The 19,945-nt window shown below is 39.6% G+C and overlaps 2 long non-coding RNA genes across 2 annotated transcripts; both read right to left on the bottom strand.

Moving 5' to 3' along the window:
* Positions 1-1,299: 1,299 nt before the first annotated feature.
* LOC141613334 (uncharacterized) lies at positions 1,300-11,489 on the bottom strand. Its single transcript, XR_012529242.1, has 3 exons — positions 11,318-11,489; positions 2,159-2,221; positions 1,300-1,523 (listed from the first exon to the last, which is right to left on the bottom strand). It is a non-coding gene; the product is annotated as an uncharacterized LOC141613334 (long non-coding RNA).
* Positions 11,490-17,743: 6,254 nt separating this feature from the next.
* Positions 17,744-19,640, bottom strand: LOC141615762 (uncharacterized). The gene is made up of 3 exons (XR_012530211.1): positions 19,472-19,640; positions 18,611-18,673; positions 17,744-17,967 (listed from the first exon to the last, which is right to left on the bottom strand). It is a non-coding gene; the product is annotated as an uncharacterized LOC141615762 (long non-coding RNA).
* Between the last annotated feature and the right edge of the window lie 305 nt (positions 19,641-19,945).

The following is a 19,945-nucleotide window of genomic DNA, read 5'->3' as shown; positions in this document are numbered from 1 at the left end:
CTTTTGCTACTTAGATGGTTATTCCGGGTTCTTTCAAATACCCATTCACCAGGATGACCAAGAGAAGACCACATTTACATGTCCCTATGATACATTTACTTATCGTAGGATGCCTTTTGGTCTTTGTAATGCCCCCGCTACCTTCCAACATTGCATGATAAGCATCTTTTCTGATTTCATTGAATCTATCTTGGAGGTGTTTATGGATGACTTTAGCGTTTATGGTTCTTCATTTGATGCATGCTTGGATAACTTGACTAAAGTTTTGAAGCGTTGTGAAGAAGTTGACTTGGTTTTGAATTGGGAAAAGTGCCACTTCATGGTGAATGAATGAGTGGTGCTTGGGCATATTGTTTTCGAAAGAGGAATTGAAGTGGACCGTGCTAAGGTCCAAGTTATTGAACAACTACCTCCACTGGTAAATGTCAAAAGTGTAAAGAGTTTCTTAGGACATGCGGGATTCTACCGCCGTTTCATCAAAGATTTTTCTAAGATTGCCAAACCCCTTACGGAGCTTCTTTTAAAGGATGCTCCATTTGTGTTTACTAATGATTGTCTTGAGTCTTTTAATAGGATTAAGAAGGCTTTGATCTCCGCACCTATCATCCAATCATCGGGCTGGAACTTGCCATTCGAGCTCATGTGTGATGCAAGTGATTATACGATAGGTGCCGTGCTAGGCCAAAGGAAAGACAAGGTTCTCCATGATATCTACTATGCTAGCAAAACCTTGGATGCGGCTCAAATCAATTATGCTACCACGGAGAAAGAGCCACTTGCCATTGTCTATGCCTTAGATAAATTCCGCTCTTATTTTATTGGGTCCAAAGTCATTGTTCATACCGATCATGCCGCTTTGAAGCAACTACTAGCCAAGCAAGAGGCCAAACCAAGGCTTATAAGATAGATCTTGCTTTTGCAAGAATTTGATCTTGAGATTCGAGACAAAAAGGGGGGCCGAAAATTTTGTTGCCGATCACTTTTCCCGATTGAAGCATGAAGATGGAGGTATTGATATACCTATTGATGATTCTTTCACCATTGACTCCTTGATGATGTTGGAAGCCAATACACCATGGTATGCCGACATAGCCAACTTTTTAGTTGGTAAGGAGTTTCTACCTAACCTTTCATATCAACAAAGAAAGAAGTTCATGCATGATGCCAAGTTCTTTCTTTGGGATGATTGTAACAGCCCTAAATTTTCACGACCAAAACGATAAAGTAGAGATGGAAAATTCACGGCTATCACTCCGCACTTAGCTGAAAATGCCAAGTGCAAGGTAAATAGAGTCAACCTTTAAAAACAAAGTACATGTCTCAAAACTTTATCAAATAATTAAAACGTTGCAGCGGAAGACTTAAGTCTTACAAAATCTAAAACAATAAATAAAATTCAAATCCAACGATATTATAAAATTATAAATAGATTAAGACGGAGTCTTTATTCAAAATCCTTCCACGCTCGTACTAATCCCCGGATCCAGTATGCACCCATGCAGCATCTCAATTGTACCTATCAACTGTACCCAAAACATAAATAGGTACAGGTTCCAGTGGGGGAACGACCCAAAACATAAGGACGTCAGCTGAGCTTTAGGGAAATAATAAACAACGTTAAGTTTACAAGATAAATTAATCAAACTTAAAACCAAAATAAGAATGAGAATGAAATAATATTCCAAAGCCAGCATTTCCAATAACGATTGTCAAAATATTCAAAAACCAAAACTTCCAACACCTGTGTGCCAAGGTCCTACCCTTGACACGGTCTAGAGGCACCACCTGTGCTTTGTTAGACTCATAAAAGTGCGCATCTCTCACATTTGGGCAGTCAGTAGGATGGAACCGCCAAAGGAGAAAGTCTAACTACCTAGCGAGTGGGGGCCGGACAATCCCCACTCAAATGAACTCGGGCCAAGAGTTAAATTTTCGGGACGAAATCCCAGGAGCGTCAAAGACGACCTTAAACCTTCTAGACCAGGAGAAAACCAAATTTTCTAAAGCGGCCTGAGCCGAAATCATTCCAATGTGTAATATTAAAAATTTAGAAGTACAAATAGAAATCCATGAGTGTTAAAATATTATAAAAAAAACAGTTCAAACGTTAAGCTGGACATGCTCTTAATTTTAAAAAAAAAAAGGTAAAAGTCCTTACCTCTCGAGACGGTCAGTCCAAGCTAAGCCTAGTCCAAAAACTCCTTTACTTCAAAACCACAAGCTACATGCACATAAAGAATATTCGATTATTACATCACTTCGTATACATTGCTCACAACATAACTAGCCCATCTCATAATTATACCTCTCTATCTCCATTTAAACGCTCCCTTAAAACCACCACCCTATATCAGAAGAGTAAACCACTAGATTAACACCCGACAAGCCAGACAACCATTAAACACAGCTCAATCACAGTTTATGTTATAGTTAACAGCTCAATCACGGTTTATGTTATAGCTACTGACAAACAAATCATGTGTGCACAAGAATGTTACAACTCTGTGGCACTCCTTTACCTCACGTACAATCTAAGTCACAAAGGTTCCAACTTAATTAAATACTCAAATTATCATCACTTCCCATTTGCTACCATAGTCCACGTTAAACAAAAGCTCAAAAAGCTATGGAACGCATAAAACGAGCTACTGTGGAAAGCCAACCCAACCTGCAACGTACCGTATCAACAAGAAAACACGCACTATTGCTTCTGTCCTTACAGACCCGAATCGAACGTTAACTGTAACACCCCCATACTCCGAGTGCCTTACCAGGACCACTCAGGTATGAAGACATCACCATCTCGGTCGCCCGAGGTATGATAATCAAATAGACAAAACAGAAACAACATTTATTATAAGTAGTTTAAGGAATAAGTACAATCCTCGAAACCAAACTGAAAGTACAATACATTATTCCAAACTATCTGTTCTCAACTGAAATGTAAATAAATGCTAAACTACAGCGGAAGACTCTATCGTCATGTCGTGGCCATCCCAAATATCCCAAAGTACTCATCTCTATACTGTTCAATATCTGCTCACCATCCCCGAATGGATCACCGCAGTTTACAAAACAACACCGGGGTCGATTACTAATCACACAATCAATATAGACAACAATAACAAGATACACAGCATACCGAATCACACACACACACACACACCAACTCCCATCATCTCAATACGACCGTCCACTGGACCAGCCACTGCCACGATGGGGGACCGCAGCCGTTCCCACCTAAGCCCCGCTCATCATACGAGCGATAACCCCGTCCCATTAATGTGCACATCCCCTTCCGTGGCGGGTTCCACGAAGGGCGAAACTAGGGCGTGAAGTCACTCCCCGCAAGTGACCCCACTCACCGTAGAAACGCATCTCGAGAGCCATAGACAACCAAACACAATCACAAACATAATCACAATCATCATATCAACAACTAACTACAGCACATCACCAATATCCCATTATGGGACTAATACTGAGTAGGAAATCCTACCTGGAAAGCACAACACGCAGACGGTATCTACAGCTGTATCAAAACGGCTCCTCTACGAATTCTCCTCCTATCATACATAACACATAAAGACTACCAATTACTTACTACTCATAAAACCCCCAAACCCTAAATTAGGGTTTGACCAAACCTAGCAAAACATTATAAAAATTATGCTAGAAGCTTACCCTCGACGCAAGGAATCCAACGACACGAAAAACAGCAAGAACCGACCGTCTGAACTCCGGGAATTGTTAAGGATGCGATTAGGAAGAAGAACTGACTGCTTTCTCTCTTAAACAGGTTTTAGGTTTTGGTAAAAGTGTTTTAAAACAAAGACGATTATGTTTAAATACCCTAATCGCATAATTAACAAAACCCGAGAAAACACCCCGTAAAACCGGACACTCGATCGAGTACCCAAGGTACTCGATCGAGTACCCCTTACTCGATCGAGTACCCCGGCTACTCGATCGAGTACCCAACAGTCGAAACTATTTTATTTCGCAACTTGCCCATACTCGACAGAGTAAGGGCTACTCGATAGAGTACCCCAAGACATATAAATACGGAGTATTACAGTCTTCCCTCCTTAAAAGGAACTTCGTCCCCGAAGTTCAAACCACTACTAAACAAAGGTACTCCCATAAGCCTCCCGACTCGAAGGTCAAACAAAACACACCGTAAAGCATGATACTAACCCAACTTATCCCGACAAACATACCGACACAACATATAAAAGGTGTATAAAACTCTTAAAAACTCTCGCGATCATCTCCTACCCCCCTAAAAGAAACAAGGTTACGTCCCCATAACCATACATACCTGATCAAAAAGGAAAGGGTAACGCTCTTTCATGATATCCTCCGCCTCCCATGTAGCTTCCTCAGTCTCGTGGTTAGACCAAAGGATCTTAAGCAAAACTGTCTCACCACTCCTAGTCTTTCTAACCTTTCGGTCTAGAATCTGCTTAGGCACCTCAAGATATGATAAGGACTCATCTAGCTCTAAGGTCTCTGCCTCCAACACATGTGACGGGTCACTCACATACTTCCGCAGCTGCGATACATGAAACACATTATGCACTCTCTCCAACGCAGCCGGTAAAGCCAAACGATAAGCAACTTCCCCAACTCGCTCTAAGATCTCATAAGGCCCTATAAACTTCTGACTTAACTTGCCTTTCTTCCCAAATCTCATAACTCCACGCATCGGAGACACTTTCAGAAGAACCTTGTCCCCAACTTGAAACTCTATGTCCCGACGATGTAGATCTGCATAACTCTTTTGTCGATCCTGGGCTGCTCTCATCCGTTCCCTGATCATCTTAATCTGTTCCACCATCTCATGCACCATCTCTGGTCCTAAAACCACTTTGCCTCGGACTATCGTCCCAACAGATTGGACTCCTACACCTCCTCCCATACAAAGCCTCAAACGGTGCCATACCTATACTTTGGTGTGATAGCTTGTTGTTGTAAGAAAATTCTATCAAGTCCAACCTCTGCTCCCAGCTACCACCAAAATCCATCACACAAGCTCGCAACACATCCTCAAGAGTCTTGATTGTTCTCACATCATCTGCCCATCCGTCGCAGGATGAAATGTCAGTACTCATCTTCAAAGCCGTTCCCAATGATTCCTGCAACTCCTTCCAAAACCTCGATATAAACCTCGCATCTCTGTCAGACACTATGTCCTTAGGGACTCCATGTAACTTAAGCACGTTCTTTCGATAGGCCATAGCCAGTTGTGCCTTAGTCCATGTATCTTTCATTGGAACAAAGTGAGCTGACTTGGTCAGACGATCCACTATCACCCAGATCATGTTGTTACCTTGTTGACTCTTCGGCAAACCCACAATGAAATCCATGGAAATGGATTCCCACTTCCACTCCGGCACCTCTAAAGACTGAATCTTACCTTGTGGTCTTCTCTGTTCCCCTTTAACTCTTTGGCATGTCAAACAACGGGACACGAACTCAAATTGTCTCTTTCTTCATCCCGAGGCCACCAAAACGTTTTCTTCAAATCCTTGTATAGCTTGTCTCCACCTGGATGAACTGAATATGGTGTGCAATGCGCCTCTGTCATGATCGTCTTTTTCAACTCCTCATCGTTAGGAACACACCACCTACCATCAAACCTCAAGCTACCATCTGAATGAATAGAAAAGCGGGACTATGTCCCTTTCTCTACTCCAGCTCTCCACTCCACTATCTTAGGATCCAAAGCCTGCTTATCCCGAATATCATCATAAAACTCCATATGTACTGTCATATCACCCATAGCATCTTCTTTCTGCATCATATGTATCCCAAAGCTCGCTACCTCATCCCTCAGCCTCATCAAAGATAGAGCTGTACACAAGGAATGTACACTCTTTCTACTCAAAGCATCAGCTACAACGTTGGCCTTCCCTTCATGGTAGATGATTTCCATGTCGTAATCACCAATCAACTCCAAACACCTCCTCTGTCTCATGTTCAACTCCTTCTGCGTGAAGATGTACTTAAGACTCTTGTGGTCAGAAAATACCTTAAAGATTGCTCCATAAAGGTAATGCCTCCAAATCTTGAGAGCAAACACCACTGCACCCAACTCCAGATCATGAGTAGGGTAGTTCTCCTCATAAGGCTTCAACTGCCTAGAAGCATAGGCAATCACTTTACCATTCTGCATCAACACACATCCCAACCCATTCTTCGAGGCATCTGTATAAACCTCGAAATTCTCGCTCCCTTCAGGCAATGCGAGGACAGGAGCTGTGGTCAAACGCTCCTTTAATGTTTGGAACGCCGTCTCACAACTCTCATCCCAACGAAACCTGTTCTCTTTCCTCATCAACGCTGTCATCATTCTAGCTATCTTGGAGAAATCTTTCACGAAACGCCTGTAGTATCCAGCTAAACCCAAGAAACTTCTCACCTCAGCAACATTCTTCGGTGCTTCCCACTTTGTCACTGCCTCAATCTTCGCCGGATCCACAGCTACCCCATCTTTAGAGATTACATGCCCCAGAAAAGCAACTTTCTCTAACCAGAACTCACACTTGGACAGCTTAGCATACAACTCATGATCCCTCAAAGTCTGCAACACGATCCTCAGATGCTCCTCATGCTCCTCCTTAGTCTTAGAGTAGACTAAGATGTCATCGATAAACACTACTACAAACTGATCCAAGAACTGTCTGAAGATTCTATTCATCAAATCCATAAACACTGCCGGCGCATTAGACAACCCAAACGGCATCACCACATACTCATAATGGCCATACCTCGACGTGAAAGCTGTCTTCGGTATGTCCACATCTCTAATCTTCACCTGATGGTACCCCGACCTCAAATCAATCTTAGAAAAGACTGTTGCGCCGCTCAACTGATCAAACAGGTCATCTATCCTTGGCAGAGGATACTTGTTCTTTATCGTCACACGGTTCAGCTCCCTGTAATCTATACACAGCCTCAAACTCCCATCTTTCTTCTTCACGAAAAGAACTGGTGCTCCCCAAGGCGATACACTTGGTCTAATGTATCCCTTCTCTTTCAAATCATCCAACTGCTTCCTAAGATCCTCCATCTCCTTAGGACCCATACGGTACAGTGCCTTAGAGATTGGCCCCGTCCCTGGCTTCAACTCCACGGTGAAATCTATCTCTCTCTTCGGTGGCAACCCCGGAATCTCCTCTGGAAAAACATCTGCAAACTCTCCCACCACCGGTATCTCGTCAATCGCTAGGGCTCTCTATCCGGTCATCTCTCACATGGCACAAAATCAACCGACATCCCTTCCTCGGATACGACTTCAAGGTAACAAATGAATCAACTTAACTTTGGGTTTAACTAGAAACCCACGATAAGACACACTAACACCCTTAGGACCTCTTAGGGACACTTTCTTTTGATGACAGTCTATCTTAGCCTTATACTTTCCTAACCAATCCATCCCAACTATCATCTCAAAACCATTAAAAGGAAACTCTAGCAAGTCTACAGGGAAATCGACTTGCCCAACTATCAAAGATACATCTCTAAACAACCTCCCACACGATACAGACTCACCCGAAGGTATGAAAACTTGCTCCCTAACAGACTCATATACTCTCAAACCCAACTGTTTCACATGACTCGAAGACACAAACGACTGAGAAGCCCCCGAATCAAACAAAACAAAGGTAGGAACACCATTAACAAGAAATGTACCGGTGATAACATGCGCATCTTCCTCACCGCTTTCTTCTCCATCATGAATAACTTGCCACTTCGGTCTTCCGCCCACCTCCTGGACAAGATCTTGGTGATGCGGTCGGCTTAGCACCCGACCCTTGATTGTTGTTGTTGTTGTTCATCGGTGTCTTCGGATAAGAATTACCGCCGTTGCGGTTGCCTCCACTCTGTAGCTCGACTTCCCGGTTTGGCCATGATCCCGCCGGTCTGTTGCTCGCGAAGCTCTGCGCAGGTCTCTGGAAAGATCCCGGTGCACTTGTGCACTCATGTCTCTTGTGGCCTACGCCACCACAACCAAAGCAGGTCACTCCCCAACTATTGCTCCCACTCCCACGGCCACGCCCAAAGGAAGCCCCAGCACTAAACCCAGACCCAGAAGAAAACCCCTTAGATTGATTGTGGTTGCCTTTCTTGAAATTAGATTGGCCACCACCCTCGCTCTCAGACTTCCTCTTCTCTCCACCTGACCTCTCCTGAGCCATCTCCACTAGTCTCTCAGCTCTCCCAGCCCTCTCATACGCTTCCTTTACATCAGTAAGGACTCCCACGGGTAACTTATCCATAATTTTCGTGGTTAGCCCTCTCTCAAACCTTAAAGCCAGATTCTCCTCACTCAAACCCATATCCTCAGCATATCTAGATTTCTCATTGAACTGCCTGTAGTACTCGACCACGACATCTCGGCGATCATCTTAAACTTGTCGAACTCCTCTCTCAACTTACTCCTCACATGTTCTGGTACGAACTCCTTCCTCACAGCCCTACGAAACTCCTCCCAAGGTATAGCAGGTAACCCTTGGTTGGTATATATCTCCTTGGCACTCACTTTCACTGAATCCCACCACTTGCCACCGCCTCCCTCGGATAGAATGCGGCTGATCCACTCTCATCTCATCGGACGGTGAACTAAATCTAGTATGTTCTCCATCTCCCTCAGCCAACTATCAAGAAGGTTAGGCTCCTCAACTCCCTTGTACTCCTTCGGTTTAAACCTCGCAATATAGAGGCTGACTTTAGCATGGTCAATCTCCTTCTCCTTACTCTTATCCTTGTCCTCATTCACTCTCTTCAGGGTCTCAGTAAGAGCATCCTGGTGCTCCAACATCTTAATGATGTCATCCGTGGTCATAAGCTCTGCTCTCGCGTACAAGGCATTTCTCTTGGGCGGCATCTTGAAACTATACATATATAAGAAAAGGGGTAGATATGAACATACGTACTAAACTTCAAAACACGAAAACACACTGCCCAGAACCTACTCGGCCAAGTATCCAAACCCACTCGATCGAGTAACGGGCTACTCGATCGAGTGCCCCACGTACTCGATCGAGTACCCAAACTCCAGAACCAAACAGACCTTCTGATCTCCAACCCACTCGATCGAGTATCTAGGCTACTCGATCGAGTGACCCCCTACTCGATCGAGTACCCCTAGTTACTCGATCGAGTGCCCCAAAACTCGATTCTGGACTCAAAATCGCCAAAAACCCACCCGATCGAGTCAGTCTCACTCGATCGAGTAACACTAATACGTAAGAGCTACCCGCATGTTACGTCATATGCTAACATGCTAACTTTATAAAATCGCATGATATCATAATAAATATGCTACGCATCTACTCTACTATCAACAAGATCAATTCATCATGCCATTAAAGCCACATTGTAAACATCCAACATGTTATTCCAACATCAAGTCTACACATATATTACTTTTCTTTCACGTTCTCAATTCTCCTTCAACATCCAACAATCACACACTTCATCACATTGTTAACAAGTTAACCAAGCACACATATACTCGACAAACACTTCCCCCCGTGACCGGTTCAAAGTTGTAGGGCGACCCCCGCGACTTTAGGACGTCTCCCAAGCCTTTGCACTAGCTCCTACAACCTTTACCCCGGGTTCATTTTAATTGACTCTCTATGTTCATTACGTTCATTGGTTACAGGTTTCAGGATCGTCGCTCTGATACCATTTGTAACACCCCCATACTCCGAGTGCCTTACCAGGACCACTCAGGTATGAAGACATCACCATCTCGGTCGCCCGAGGTATGATAATCAAATAGACAAAACAGAAACAACATTTATTATAAGTAGTTTAAGGAATAAGTACAATCCTCGAAACCAAACTGAAAGTACAATACATTATTCCAAACTATCTTCTTCTCAATCGAATGTAAATAAATGCTAAACTACAAATGAAGACTCTATCGTCATGTCGTGGCCATCCCAGCTATCCCAGTACTCATCTCTATACATGTTCAATATCTGCTCACCATCCCCGAATGGATCACCGCAGTTTACAAAACAACACCGGGTCGATCTTTAATCACACAATCAATATAGACAACAATAACAAGATACACAGACAATGATGAACCAATCACACACACACACACACACAACTCCCATCATCTCAATCTTGATCGTCCACCGGACCAGCCCGCCATGGGGGACCGCAGCCGTTCCCACCTAAGCCCCGCTCATCGTACGAGCGATAACCCTGTCCCATTAATGTGCACATCCCCTTCCGTGGCGGGTTCCACGTAGGGCGAAACTAGGGCGTGAAGTCACTCCCGCAAGTGACCCCACTCAGCCGAGAACGCATCTCGAGAGCCATAGACAACCAAACACAATCACAAACACAATCACAATCATCATATCAACAACTAACTACAGCACATCACCAATATCCCATTATGGGACTAATACTGAGTAGGAAATCCTACCTGGAAAGCACAACACGCAGACGGTATCTACAACAGATCAAAACGGCTCCTCTACGAATTCTCCTCCTATCATACATAACACATAAAGACTACCAATTACTTACTACTCATAAAACCCCCAAACCCTAAATTAGGGTTTGACCAAACCTAGCAAAACATTATAAAAATTATGCTAGAAGCTTACCCTCGACGCAAGGAATCCAACGACACGAAAAACAGCAAGAACCGACTGTCTGAACTCCGGGAATTGTTAAGGATGCGATTAGGAAGAAGAACTGACTGCTTTCTCTCTTAAACAGGTTTTAGGTTTTGGTAAAAGTGTTTTAAAACAAAGACGATTATGTTTAAATACCCTAATCGCATAATTAACAAAACCCGCGAAAAACACCCCGTAAACCGGACACTCGATCGAGTACCCAAGGTACTCGATCGAGTACCCCCTTACTCGATCGAGTACCCCAGCTACTCGATCGAGTACCCAACAGGTCAGAAACTATTTTATTTCGCAACTTGCCCATACTCGACAGAGTAAGGGCTACTCGATAGAGTACCCCAAGACATATAAATACGGAGTATTACATTAACACACTCAAAACATCATATAATCGCCCTTATGCACAATCCGAATAAGGACACCATCACTCGCCCTCAAGGCTCCCTTAAACGGACATCGAAACAACTGCAAACATCCTACCTTAATCACACAACACAAAGCCCCAAATCCATAATCAGCCTTAGCCCATAAAATAGGGACGATTTGTAAATCCGCATACCACCCCAAACATAACTTTAACAAGGGAATATATTTAAGAAAAAATTTATAAAGCTACACATAACAAAATTGAGCAGAAAACATACCGTTTAAATAAAAGTTAGAAGAGATCGAGACGACTAAACTTCCGTCAGAGATTCGAAATCAATGGTGTGCAGAGATGGAAAATAAAAGAGACAAAGGGAAAGGGATTTGTGATAGAGGTTGGGACTTTTTAATTAAAAACGTAGTATATTGAGGCAAATAGCTAGGAAATCGGTAATTAGGGTTTAATAAATATATATATATATATTTTTTTTTATCTTTTTCTTTGGTCACCAGCTTGGTCTTATTAAGTCAAGTTGAATTTGGCTTTTAAAAACGATTAGTGATCCCAAATAGTTCAAAACAGAGTTATTTCCAAAAGTTCAAAACCCCTTTATTTCCCATAATAAAATGTAGTTATAAAAGTGTTAATATTCTAAAATTCAAAACCAATCTAAAATAAGAGAGAAACGCCCTAAAAATAGCGGGGTGTTACAGTCTTCCCTCCTTAGAACAAAGCTTCGTCCCCGAAGCTTAAACCTTACACTAATTCAAACCAATATCCACAAATCCACTACTATTCTTATCTCACCTATCTGGAAGACTCCCAAAATGAAAACGTCAGCTTAACTAAAACTCAATCTCACCATTTTACATCTTCTAATTTCATGACACCTTACCAATCAACTGTAAGCCACAAACTTCTCATATTTCCTGAACTCCAAGGTTAAAGCGTCACTAGCTACTAAACTAAGAGCATGTCGGATAAAAAATATATTTATTTTTATGAAGCACAAACACATTTGACCAAGTTCCATATTTTAGAAGTTCAAATAAGAATGAGTAAATAAATAAATAAAAATAAAAGTTTTCAGAAATGTTCAATGTGAACAACCAAACTACCACAGAAATAGACAATGGTACCAGTCAGTAACAGCCAGCACACAAGCGAACCACTCCACCAGTGAGTAGCATAACCATACCCAATGACGTCAGGTCAGATAGCAAGTATTATGCATTAAACACCATGAATACCAAATATTATGCATAACCAAAAGCGAAGTAGTAAGTAGCATGAGAATAACTTTATAGCCAGCCTTAAACAATGACACTCATTTATGAAGATCATAAAAGAAAAGTAAGCGTGCAAATCTCAACCCCCTTAAAACAAAGCTTCGTCCACGAAGCGCAAAATTACGTTAGGTAAAACGATTAGGGTACTTGTCTCTCATAGCAGATTCAACTTCCCAAGTAGGGATGTCAATGGATCGGGTTCGGATCGGGTGAAGCCTCATCCGTCATCCATCCGTCACATTAAAATCTCATCCAACCCATCCGTCATCCATAAAAATTATCATCCGTCATCCACCCATCCGTCATCCATGGATGAAACGGGTGGATCGGGTGATAAACGGGTAATAGTATTTATGTATGCTTAAGACTAAAAAAATGATAGACTTTTCATTCTTTACAAAAATTATGTGATATAATTATTTTAATGTGACTTTTTAGTGGGTATTTTCACAAAATATATATTTTCAAAGTAGAAAAATTAGAGAAAATGAATATTTTATATCTTAAAAATGTAATACATATATTTTTTTCAAAATAAAAATTAGTAAAATCGGGTGGTGGATGGATGACGGGTGAAATTTTTTCATCCAACCCATCCGTCATCCATCATCCGTTTCATCCATCATCCATCCGTCATCCATTTAGATCGGGTTTTCGTCCGTCTTTTAGAATCGGGTGGATCGGATTTTGATCGGGTGCGGGTGAAATTGACATCCCTATTCCCAAGTGGCCTCTTCTACGTTGTTGTTGTTCCATAAAATTTTGACCATGTGAGTTTCACCTCTACGGATTTTACGCACCTTAGTATCCAAAAATTTTACCAGGGTCTCCTCATAAGTCATTGTCTCATCAAGCTCAATAGTCTCCGGGTCTAAAACATGAGATGGGTCACTAATATATTTTCTAAGTTGAGAAACATGAAATACATTATGAACTCTCTCTAAGTCAGCTGGTAAGTCAAGTCGTTAAGCTACCTCACCGATACGCTCAAAAATCTCATAAGGTCCAATGAATTTTGGGCTCAATTTCCCTTCTTGCCAAATCTCATTACCCCTTTTGTAGGCGAGACACGCAAAAGAACTTTGTCACCAACCTAAAACTCCACATGTCTGCGAGTTTTATCAGCATAACTCTTTTGTCTATCTTGGGCCGCTTTCATTCTATCTTGAATAATTTTAACTTGCTCAACCATTTCTGTAATCATTTCGGGCCCCAAAACTACAGACTCACTTATATCATTCCAACAAATAGGACTCCTGTATTTGCGGCCATAAAGCGCCTCAAATGGTGCCATCTGAATTGTAGCCCGGTAGCTGTTATTATATGAAAATTTTATGAGATCTAATTTATCCTCTAAGCCCCTTGAAACTATCAAGTAAAAACTCCCAACATACCTTGAAGTACTGAATTTTATTCTACACGAGCATTCTTAAGCCTTCTTAACCAGTTCATAAATAGTCTCCCACATCATTTTATATATTACCCTTTTGTGAGAATCCGGTATACAAGCTATAAAATCCATAGAGGTCGAATTCCATTTACTGGCGATTTTTTTTTTATATATAAATGTTGAATCGTTTGCTGAGATCACTTACACTCACCCATGACCTATAACATATCAAGCAACGAGCTACAAAATCCGCAATTTTTCATCGTTCCGAACTTCCCCAGAACACTACCTACAAGTCTTTATAAATCTTATATCTCCAATGTGAACAGAATGTGGCTACATATGCCTCTGATCATTTAAAATCCTTATTTTGATCTCTTGTAAGTTGTAACCATGAAAACAAACCCTTTTACCACATTAATTGAACTTTAATACAATTAATTTTTATTATAACTTCAATTTCGCCTTTTTACCTCTTTGAAGACGGGTCATAGACACTTATTGAACCATCTCGTTAACCAATCAACCTCAACTATGATTGAATAATTTTGTATAATCTTTCAAAATGCCCGAAGTCAGTCTGTCGCTCATTAATGACTACAATTTAACATCTTAATATCACATCCCCATCTTAACATTTTTTTTTTTGGTTTGCTTTTCATTATCCAAAACAAATAGCATGCTATGGTACCTCAAACCACCATACTATACTCACGCCTTCAGATGATACAACCATTTTTTTTTTCAACTTATATCTCTATTACCGTTGTTGGTTTCGCCTACACACTTTCATCCTGTAAGTAGTTCCATGAGTCCGTTTTTTTTTTTTCAAAAAGGATATCACCTCAAAACGATACACCAAATTCCATTAATGATAACAGTCAAACCATTTATGACATTCTTAGTTTCCCATATCATACATTTTTCTCAATGACAACCTCAAACTACTCCAATATTCAACGTGTTTACCATAATATTACCACTTTATGACTTCAAAATATATAACTATTTTAACCTCGATCAACCTTAATAGTCCCATACTGAAATTTCAAAATTTCCAAATCTATCTAAAATCAAAGCACTTACAACCATCACACGATACAATGTCATAAGGCTCATACACACAACCCATAAAATAGCTAACCCTTGACTACTCGTTTCAAATGGCCATAATTTTAAAATAACTGACCCGTCTCCAGTACTCCATTCACAGCCAACTCCCAATAGTAAAATTAACTTATCGATAGAAAATATTAGCTATCCGTATTAAATACAATCCATAATAATTCAATCCAAAAAAAATTCTCAACACCGAGAGCATAATGAATTTGTAACAAGCTAGCACATATTCACAACCCCGAACTATCATATATTGATAGTATGGGAGCCCTTCAGACAAATCATTCATCGACCACTTGCATAGCACTCACCTACAAATGATTATTTCTTTGTTCATCCAAATTCTATAAGTAACAAATCTCACTAATCACACCAAAGAACATCTAATTATCTTAGATATGCAATATCCCTTTTTATTCAACCAAACAAAATAAAACTCTTTTTCACAAACCTCATAATTTAGGTCCAACACACCAAAACTTATCCCCCTTACCGAACAGTAACTTAATAGTAGAATTATTTAATATTAGTATTATAATAATTATAATAATAAATTACACTCAAGTCTATATAACACCCTTAATCGAATTTCGACATGTATATTACGAAAGCAATGTCAATTAACACATAGTCGTGCAACCTCAAACGATATTAATAATATTAGGGGCGGTAAAATCATGTTACCTCAAATTCGTGAAATCAATTCGAAGATTATAAATTCTACCACCAAAATTCAACCCACCAAAAATTGGATGTATCAATAAATTTTTAAAATAAAAGAAAAGATCATACCAAACCAAATCAATTTTTTTTAAGAAACCAAAAAAATGCAGAGGACATAAACTCACTTTTTTTTTTTTATAGGAAAAAGATGAGTGCAAAAGGGGTTGGACAAGATCGACAACTTCATTGTTGACATAAATTCAAGATGATAATCTTATAGTGCACATGACAAAATGCTTTGGTATTGGAAATTTAAGATGAAGAATGTAAAGGTGTAGATAAAGAAGTCTATGAGTAATAGATGTCAGCCGCAAAAGAGAAGTAGATTAGCTGATATATTGGTGTGGGAGAAATGTGCAGGGGTTCAAAGTAAGTTTAACGTATTATGCCTCCATTAAAATATGCTTAAACTCAAAACATTTCGTGACATATTAGTCGTAAGACCATAGAACTTTAAGCTACAGAATGCAGAGCAGTAATAGCACGTACTAAATTCCTTTTAATCACATTTTCACTACTAGCCTAGACCGGTTATCCAAAATCCACTTCTCAAAATCTCAAACTTCCAAAACTAGCGTGTCGTTACCGATCTCTTTGAACAATAGGCCCCAAATAGTCTCAAGCAACTAACCTTCAGCTAATTTCGAAGATCAACTTTTCCATGTTCATATACTACAAATAAAGAGCTTCCTTACGCATTACATACTAACATCATATGAACTCAATATCACCCAATTAATTATCTTTCCCTTATACCACCAATTAAATTTTGAAAGAAAAACGATATATGTACCTCATTATCCTCTTTATCATTAATTGTATAACCGTTATTCAATGTCGTCTCTTAGTAATACATATTCTTCTTAACTTCACCTCACATATTTCCCACAAAAGCTATGTCCATCAAAGTTAATAATGTTTCCTATGCTTCACCTCATCATTTGTTTCCCCCATTTTTTATACCCTCAGACTTGATAATTTTAAGCTATATACCCACAAAATCCGATCACTTTTAAATGGCTCGTCAGAATGTCATATACCCTGAAACATCATTTAAACAAGTCTAATTTACATTAAACATTTATCTCGATGCTTTCATTGTCCAGAACGATATTTGCTATCAAGTTTCAACTCCAAAGACTTTCCTTCACTAAAAAAAATGATCTAACTTGTTGACAAGTATACCTTTAATAAACTAATAGAAGGTTGCGACTACTCTCACAAAAAAAATCCTCAAATAGTTATCGTATTTTTATCCTTTATTGATATTTTTATCACCCTTATATATGCCCATATGATGACATATCATCAAGTTCCATGACCGATAAAATGCAAGACAGAAACTTCCCAAGTTCTTGTTTCCATGACTCGTCGATCCCACCAATATTAACCTTATCATATACTATCCTTTCCATAAGTAGAAGACTATCATTCTAGAGACAACCTGTTGTAGGGAAAAGAAAAAAAAATCACTATTTTTCCAACTAGTAATTTTTCCCATAACTCGTTTTCTATCCTCAAAGGTCAGGGTCTTTTATTCTATACCACTTTAAACATAGCGACGATAATAATGCAAAATCCATCTCATTCAAAGCTCTTTCATTTATACTCCTACCCTTTCACTTATACTCCTACTAACTGTTGTCATTTGTTGCACAGCTTGGAGAATAGCGCCATTCTGGGCAACCATATCAACATTATTGTTCTCAGGTTCTCTTCGAGGAGGCATTGTCAACTATATAAATAATTATTTTGTAAGCTCGATTAGTAAAATCTCAGAGTGAACATTAACCAAACCACATCAAAGTAAACTCATCTCCTCTAAATTTTAAGTATGATAAACTCCTTAGTTAACCGAGAGGCTCAAACTAAATTAGCAATGACTACTAAGACGGCTCTTAGGCAAATTCTAAATGTAACAAATAAAATATTAATATGCAATGCACCCATTCTACCCTCACTCAAAATGTTTTTTTTTTTTTGAAATACGAAAAATATTTTTTTTTTCAATTGTTTTAAATCCTGTAAAACTTATTTTCTTTTCGGAAAACCAAAAGCTCTGATACCAACTGTAACAGCCCTAAATTTTCACGACCAAAACGATAAAGTAGAGATGGAAAATTCACGGCTATCACTCCGCACTTAGCTGAAAATGCCAAGTGCAAGGTAAATAGAGTCAACCTTTAAAAACAAAGTACATGTCTCAAAACTTTATCAAATAATTAAAACGTTGCAGCGGAAGACTTAAGTCTTACAAAATCTAAAACAATAAATAAAATTCAAATCCAACGATATTATAAAATTATAAATAGATTAAGACGGAGTCTTTATTCAAAATCCTTCCACGCTCGTACTAATCCCCGGATCCAGTATGCACCCATGCAGCATCTCAATTGTACCTATCAACTGTACCCAAAACATAAATAGGTACAAGTTCCAGTGGGGGAACGACCCAAAACATAAGGACGTCAGCTGAGCTTTAGGGAAATAATAAACAACGTTAAGTTTACAAGATAAATTAATCAAACTTAAAACCAAAATAAGAATGAGAATGAAATAATATTCCAAAGCCAGCATTTCCAATAACGATTGTCAAAATATTCAAAAACCAAAACTTCCAACACCTGTGTGCCAAGGTCCTACCCTTGACACGGTCTAGAGGCACCACCTGTGCTTTGTTAGACTCATAAAAGTGCGCACCTCTCACATTTGGGCAGTCAGTAGGATGGAACCGCCAAAGGAGAAAGTCTAACTACCTAGCGAGTGGGGGCCGGACAATCCCCACTCAAATGAACTCGGGCCAAGAGTTAAATTTTCGGGACGAAATCCCAGGAGCGTCAAAGACGATCTTAAACCTTCTAGACTAGGAGAAAACCAAATTTTCCAAAGCGGCCTGAACCGAAATCATTCCAATGTGTAATATTCAAAATTTAGAAGTACAAGTAGAAATCCATGAGTGTTAAAATATTATAAAAAAAACAGTTCAAACGTTAAGCCGGACATGCTCTTAATTAAAAAAAAAAAAAAAAAAAAAGGTAAAAGTCCTTACCTCTCGAGACGGTCAGTCCAAGCTAAGCCTAGTCCAAAAACTCCTTTACTTCAAAACCACAAGCTACATGCACATAAAGAATATTCGATTATTACATCACTTCGTATACATTGCTTACAACATAACTAGCCCATCTCATAATTATACCTCTCTATCTCCATTTAAACGCTCCCTTAAAACCACCACCCTATATCAGAAGAGTAAACCACTAGATTAACACCCGACAAGCCAGACAACCATTAAACACAGCTCAATCACAGTTTATGTTATAGCTAACAGCTCAATCACGGTTTATGTTATAGCTACTGACAAACAAATCATGTGTGCACAAGAATGTTACAACTCTGTGGCACTCTTTTACCTCACGTACAATCTAAGTCACAAAGGTTCCAACTTAATTAAATACTCAAATTATCATCACTTCCCATTTGCTACCATAGTCCACGTTAAACAAAAGCTCAAAAAGCTATGGAACGCATAAAACGAGCTCTTGTGGAAAGCCAACCCAACCTGCGCAACGTATCCGTATCAACAAGAAAACACGCACTATTGCTTCGTCCTTACAGACCGAATCGAACGTTAACACACTCAAAACATCATATAATCGCCCTTATGCACAATCCGAATAAGGACACCATCACTCGTCCTCAAGGCTCCCTTAAACGGACATCGAAACAACTGCAAACATCCTACCTTAATCACACAACACAAAGCCCCAAATCCATAATCAGCCTTAGCCCATAAAATAGGGACGATTTGTAAATCCATGAGACCACCCCAAACATAACTTTAACAAGGGAATATATTTAAGAAAAGATTTATAAAGCTACACATAACAAAATTGAGCGAGAAAAAACATACCGTTTAAATACAAGTTAAAAGAGATCGAGACGACTAAACTTCCGTCGAGAGATTCAAATCAACGGTGTCTTTGAGATGGAAAATAAAAGAGACAAAGGGAAAGGGATTTGTGATAGAGGTTGGGACTTTTTAATTAAAAACGTAGTATATTGAGGCAAATAGCTAGGAAATCGGTAATTAGGGTTTAATAAATATATATATATATATATATATATATATATATATATATATATATATATATATATATATATATATATATATATAGAGGCCGGATCCGGTGAGGCACCTCATTATGGCGAGGCGGCCGGTCTCACCAAATTACTACCTTGGACTCATTTGCATTATACATGGATGGGCTGATTTTGTAATGTTGGACTGAAAAAACAAGGATGAAAATTAGGGGTCAACACAAAACTTTTCATTTGGTCCAAAACACTTTCTCTCTCTAATCTAAAAAAAAGCCCAAATACCTTA

The sequence above is a fragment of the Silene latifolia genome, chromosome 1, assembly GCF_048544455.1.
Source record: "Silene latifolia isolate original U9 population chromosome 1, ASM4854445v1, whole genome shotgun sequence".
In the NCBI taxonomy this organism is placed as follows: Eukaryota; Viridiplantae; Streptophyta; class Magnoliopsida; order Caryophyllales; family Caryophyllaceae; genus Silene; species Silene latifolia.
This window is presented reverse-complemented; position numbering and strand designations above follow the sequence as displayed.